Consider the following 6,695-nt stretch of genomic DNA (forward strand, 5'->3'; position numbering starts at 1 on the left):
TGAGGTCAGTGATGGAAGGATTGAGTGAGACTCCATGGTGGTCAGTGGTAGGTGAATCGAATGAGACAGCATTGCAGTATTTGAGATCAGATGATGGAAGGATTGAGTGAGACTCCATGGTGGTCAGTGGTACGTGAATTGCATGAGACAGCATTGCAGTATTTGAGATCAGATGATGGAAGGATTGAGTGAGACTCCATGGCAGTCAGTGGTGAGTGAAACGAATGACACAGCACTGCAGTGTGTGAGGCCCATGATGGAAGGATTGAGTGAGACTCCATGGTGGTCAGTAGTAGGTGAATCGAATGAGGCAGCATTGTAGTATTTGAGATCAGATGATGGAAGGATTGAGTGAGACTCCATGGCGGTCAGTGGTGGGTGAAACGAGTGAGACAGCATTGCAGTGTGTGAGGCCCGTGATGGAAGGATTGAGTGAGACTCCATGGCAGTCAGTGGTGGGTGAAACGAGTGAGAAAGCATTACAGTGTGTGAGACCCGTGATGGAAGGATTGAGTGAGTGCATGGCGGACAGTGGTGGGTGAAACGAGTGAGACAGCATTACAGTGTGTGAGACCCGTGATGGAAGGATTGAGTGAGTGCATGGCGGACAGTGGTGGGTGAAACGAGTGAGACCCGTGATGGAAGGATTGAGTGAGTGCATGGCGGACAGTGGTGGGTAAAATGAGTGAGACAGCATTGCAGTGTGTGAGGCCCGTGATGGAAGGATTGAGTGAGACTCCATGGTGGTCAGTGGTGGGTGAAACGAGTGAGACCCGTGATGGAAGGATTGAGTGAGACTCCATGGCGGTCAGTGGTGGTGAAACGAGTGAGACAGCATTGCAGTATGTGAGTTCAGATGATGGAAGGATTGAGTGAGACTCCATGGCAGTCAGTGGTGGGTGAAACGAGTGAGACCCGTGATGGAAGGATTGAGTGAGTGCATGGCGGACAGTGGTGGGTGAAACGAGTGAGACGCCCTTGCAGTGTGTGAGGTCAGATGATGTGTGGAAGAGAGTGACTTCTGTTAAATGTGTGTCTGACGCCCTCTGAGATGATCTGATAGTTCTCAGTGATTGCACACATTTGAATCAGTGCTTGATGAGCAGTGAGAAATGTTTTTTCTTTTATAACACATTTGCATTTAATTAAATTGAAATCAACAATGGTCTTTTTGTTTTAAATAAAAAAAAAAAAGAGACACAACAAAGAAATGGCAAAAATCGCACAGACCTCTTCTGTGGAGAAAAAGGGAGTATTGCAACAGCTAATCTGTGAGCCAGGAATAACAAAATAATTAGGAGGCAGAAAGCAGGTCAGATGGAAAGCTTCCCTCAGAGCTGATAGTCTCATGCAGGCAGGCTCTGAAGTTTATTATCCATTGTGCTGCCACAGAAAAGCTTTGTATCTTTCTTTGGGTAAGGTCCATCTTTAATGGGAAAGGAATGCAAAGGCCAAACAGTAACACATTGAAGACAGGATGACACTGCAGGGGACGGAAACTCCATCTAATAATTCTTCAGCGGTTCTTCATCCGCGTAACCTCTTTCCAGCTGTTTTTGTTAACGTGTATTTTTAGGAGCGAGGGCAGGTTTTTGGTTTTTTTTCCTCATTTAGCCCCAGTAATGCTTTCTCCTCCATGCGCTGCTCCCGTCCCCTAATCGCACCTTCATCCTCTTGCCCCTGCTCCCTTCCTGGATTACGCTCCACTGCCCTGCCCCTCCCCTGTGATGCCTCCTTAGCCCACCCTACCTGATGGGGGGGGGGGGGGTCGTGCTTTCATTTAAAGCAAAATGGGAAGTGCCCACGTTTTCTATTTTGTTTCATTTGGTTTTGTAAATGAAATTTAAAAAAAAACAACTACGTTTTGTGGTTGTGGCCCACTGTTCCCACTAGGTGCCAGTCAGCAACACCTCGGAGCCTGAGGCTGGCACTCCGGTTTCCAGGGTGGCCAGGCCTTGCTTGGCCGGGACGACCAGCAGGCCCCCAAAACTCCCTGCTGAACCAGCAGCCTGACTTTCTCAGGCCTTACTGTCCCAACACAAGCTTTACTGTGACCACAGGGCACACTTCCCCTAAGGGTCCCTCAACGCCCCTTCTTAAAGAGGGAGCCAAGAACCATGCCATTCTCTTCCCTAGGAGCACAAACCCCCAAATTAACCAAAAGTAGAGGTGTATTGATTTAACTTAAAAGGACCAATGGCACAGGGCCAGAACTTAGGGCCCCCCCCTGGCCCCACACGTTTACAAGGTGCTTGAAATATTTGGATTTTCTTCGTTGTAGCTCTTCTTAATATCTGGTTTATTCTCTCACAACCTGATGATTACATTTGAATGTCAACGGTAAAGCCCCTCTCGGAGGATGTCCATTGTAGAAATTACATATTGTTGCTTAATCTAATTTCTGCAATTGCCCCAAGCATGACTGTGTATAAACAGGCAGGATTCATATCTGGCCTTAATTATTGTGAGTCCCCAATTGAATTAGCTTGCTTTCTTGTTTGTTCCTTGCCTCAAAATGCTCCCGGGCAAAATAACGTGGCAATTTTCAATAGAATTTTGACATAACCAGGAGATGGGACGGCTCGGCAGAGCCTTTCACCTCTAGGGCTGGACGATGCAGGGAACTGGCACAGGGTTGCACAGCCTTTCACTTCAAGGACTGGAGAGCTCAGGGGCTGACACCGCGATTCAGAGCGTTTACAGGAAAGGGGAGAGCTTTTGAACAGTCACGGTGCCAAAGTGAAGACCGCACACATTTCCCTCAATGGCAGCCACACGTAAAAGAACACTTCTTCTCTGTATTCTGATTAATAACAATACCAGTGGTTTCCCCAGAGAGAAGTAAGTGCCATAAGATTTGCTTGTAGAAAAAAAATCATGGATGATAAAAATCTGAGCTAGAATAGGCGTCGGTTCACAGCAATATGCACCTTGACTCAAATTCTCAAATTCAGTAGACTTTGCTTTTAAAAGAGCATGAATTGCAGAGGCTTCTTTTGGTAACAAAATACTTTCCAGGAACACACGTTAACAACTTCAAATGAAATATTCAACAGCTTAAGTTTATTTCCTTTAACTGTTTGCCTTTCACTATTCACTACGTTCTTTTCCCTTGTCAGGTTGTTTGTTTTTTTTTTCAAAGAACTCTATGTATAAACGTTCCTTTCTCTTTTATGGTGCAGGTACAAGGATTCATCAACAAAAAAAAATCAGAAAAGTTTCAGTGAAAATAATTAACGCAAACTTGCAGTACACATTTCTTAAACCAAGAATATGATTCTTTTCTCGAAATATTTTCACTTTTTGTCTCTTGCAGATTTCAGCTCTTATTCAGAAAATCACCAGATAAGTATAAATGATCGTCAGTACTCAAGAGGTGAGAACACTAAATTTCTGTTGGTCCTTCCTTGTGCCTTACTCTTTGCACCCCTCTCTGTGTGCCCCTGGGTATTTCTGTGGGTGTCTTCTGTCCGTGCTTCTCTGTGTTTCTGGCCAGAAATGTACTTCCTTTGCTAACAGGCCAGTATGAGATAGCTCACCACTCTGCAGTCCCTGCTGGTGGTGATGGAGTGTGCAGGTGCGCCTTCTCCTTGAACCCACGTCCGGCTACGATATAGCGTCTACTATCCTGAGCTTTAACAAAATCAAAAAGAGAAACTATGCAAGATATCTTCTGGCAGAATCTATGTTTGTGCATGCCTCATTTGCTGGAACCAGTAGACTGAGTTATGTACCAGCTAATAAAATGATAAACAATAAGAAACGTGTGTCCTTATCTAATGTTTGCCAGGTACTTAAATGTACTTTTCTTTCTCTGATTAATGTTTGTCAGTTTTACTAGAATACAGCTCTAGCAGAGAAGGGCTTTAGTCAGCAAGGGCATAGGCAAGTGCAGATTCTAGCCTAGGGAATTTGGAAATCTTCCTTGCCAGTCTGATCTTGACTGTGGTAACAGTTCCACTGTTATCGTTGATTGCATTTGTGCTCCTGTGATGTAATCATGTAAAAAGCAAATTTATAGTGCATTTGCATTACCTCCCTCTCCTGGGATCCTAAGCAAAACAGTTTCTCTTGGGGAGCCAAATCTTTTCCTAAATAAACGAACTAAAGTGTATTTTCAAGCTGTCTCCTAGACAAACATCCCTCATCTGCAGCAGGGACAGTGAATGCTTGCTGTCGGCAGGGAGTAAGCGCTAAGAATCAAATGCCAATTAATGAGGGACTCGGGGACAACATTTACCATAAACCAGAGTGCAACAGAGAAGAGTTTATTCTGAGCATGAAAGTGAGCAGGAGAGATGGTGTCTTTCACAAGGTTTATCTTTTCTGTGCAAATGAGCACGACGCTTCCACTCCCATGTGGCTTCCAGCCAGATCTGCATTCCAGTCTGGACTCCTCTCACCGTTTCAGACATTATTTAAACCACATTTTTTTTACCGAGGATCTGACAGGGGTTTTCAAACCACGGGCTGGGGCTTCCATATGAGCCCGGTGATAGAGCCCCATGGTGGTCATTCAACCAGAGAAATCGAAAGCCGAATAGACATAGCTATCCTGCAACCTCATGGCATCAGCGGCAAAAACAGCGCATCCTGTGTCCTTAGAACCTGAAGAACTGCAGTAAGGGGTCCGGGGTTTCTTATCAGCTGCTTTATGAAGCTCCGAGAACAGTGCAGCATTCAGAGTTAAGAGATTTAATCAATCATGTTTGTCCTGACTTCAACAGGTCACATGGAAAATTATTATCCTTTAGGGGTGACTGCCTGACACATCCCTAAATTTTCCAACTTGGGTCTCGATAACTCTTGTCACTCATGCTATACAGCCTGGGGGGTCGGGCAGTGGTTTTCCACTGTAACCTCCCATTGCTGATCGGGTGTGGTCCCCTTTCTGCAGAACCTCACTCTGGGGTTAACTGGGACTTGCACTGCAGCAGAATTCAGTAGCAGAGAGCTAAGAGGCCAGTTCTGCAGTCCAAATGGATCCCATAAGGTGGAGTTCTGAGAAGTGAGTGTGAGTGTCCAAACCTCCCCAGCATCTGTGCTTAGGTGCACTGTATCCCTAGTGAAAGGGACTGTAAGGAGCACCTGTCTGTTGTTGGGGGAAGGAGAAGCATGGTGACTTCTATAAGCCTGGGTAAAACAACTCTTTCTATTTGAGTTTGGTTTGTCTGCTTCCTAGATGATACAGATTGCATTGAAGAATCACAACCTTCAACCTTCTAAGGTTCCCTGCTGGGGTGAGGTCTTTGTCAAATTACTATTTGAACTTTCATTCCCCCCGAAATAAAGGATACAAACTACTATTTTTTTGCCTCAGTTGGAAGGCCTCAGCCTTCTGACTGAGGTGGAGGTCAAAGCTTTGGTTTGTAACTTTAATAAGCCATTTCAGAAAGCATTTAACCTTTGACATCAGTGTGAAGTTCATCTCTGCTGCTGCTTCCCTGCTGCTTGGAAAACACGTGGACGTCTTCTTCGATTTAAGAACATAAGAAACGGCAGGTTGGATCAGAAGTTTTGTTTCTGTGCTCTATCCCTTTTCGCTTAGTTTGCTCAGATGGTTCAGAACTGACCATATAGAGCCATCTACTACAGAAAAGGTAGTAGGGATGGGGGCAGGGCATTAAGGCAAGCAACAGGTGCAGGAGAGTGGCCAGGGCAGCGTTCACTATCCAGTGTGGCCTACAGGGGTGCCCTGGATGCAGCAGGTGGGCAGCTCAAGCTATAGGGAATAACTGGTGCATAGCATAAGGCATGGCAGAGAGTACAGACAGAGCACTTTTATGATTCTACAAACACAGCAGAGTGCTGGTGAGCACTGTTTTCCCCCCCCTGTGGTTTTGAATGCTAGCATGGCTGTATACATTATTTACATATCTGGCTAAAAGTACAAATTCATGCACTATTAATATCACTTGCCTGTTTGGCATGATTAATGCTATGGTTATTTCCTGCAAGTAAAGCCCAGCAACTGTCACACAGTTACAAGGATTATTGGTGCTGTGTCCATGATGCACATACATAATGGGAGTTGTGGGATGATTATTGTATGCTTACCAAGTGCTGCTATAAGATATGCCATACTGGGTCAGACCAAGGATCCATCAAACTGTTACTGCTGCCTGCCTCGACCATTCCCTTTGTCTGCCTGCTTGCTTTCCTTATCTGTTGACAAGGCGTTTTAAGATGGGTGCTGCTGGTGATTAGATAGGGTTTAAATATTTGTTCTCATGTACTGTTTATTTTCCTTAGCAGCCACAAAACTTGCTCCTGACTGAGGAAGGTGAGGACCTACAATTCTCCCAAGCTGCAGCAGCAGCTGGAAAACCATTCATACCCTACCGCTATCATCCTCACAGCTCAAGAAAGAAGCTATGAAGTGTAATTCTTTTCTTTTTGCTTGTGAAAATAAATTGTTAACATTTATTATATTGTTAGTATGTGGCATCAGTACCTGTAAAAAAAAAAAAAAGATGTTTTAATTGTGCTGTGTATGGCAGAGGAGATATGAATATTGAACTAAGTCAAGATGGTATGTGTGATTTGAAGGAGGGACATGACTAAATGTATATACTGTAGCTTGTGTGCCAGAGAAATTACTGTATCTGTGTGCAGACAGTGTGGGTGAGTTATTTTTGTAAATATAAATGTGTGGTATGACTGTACTATGTGCAACTTTTGGTATCTGTAAAATC

The 6,695-nt window shown here is 44.6% G+C and overlaps 1 long non-coding RNA gene across 1 annotated transcript; it reads left to right on the forward strand.

The window, feature by feature from the left end:
• Positions 1 to 2,641: 2,641 nt before the first annotated feature.
• LOC115100681 lies at positions 2,642 to 6,375 on the forward strand. The gene is made up of 3 exons (XR_003859167.1): positions 2,642 to 2,841; positions 3,317 to 3,376; positions 6,253 to 6,375. It is a non-coding gene; the product is annotated as an uncharacterized LOC115100681 (long non-coding RNA).
• Positions 6,376 to 6,695: the final 320 nt, after the last annotated feature.

Source organism: Rhinatrema bivittatum, chromosome 11 (assembly GCF_901001135.1).
Source record: "Rhinatrema bivittatum chromosome 11, aRhiBiv1.1, whole genome shotgun sequence".
NCBI lineage: Eukaryota > Metazoa > Chordata > Amphibia > Gymnophiona > Rhinatrematidae > Rhinatrema > Rhinatrema bivittatum.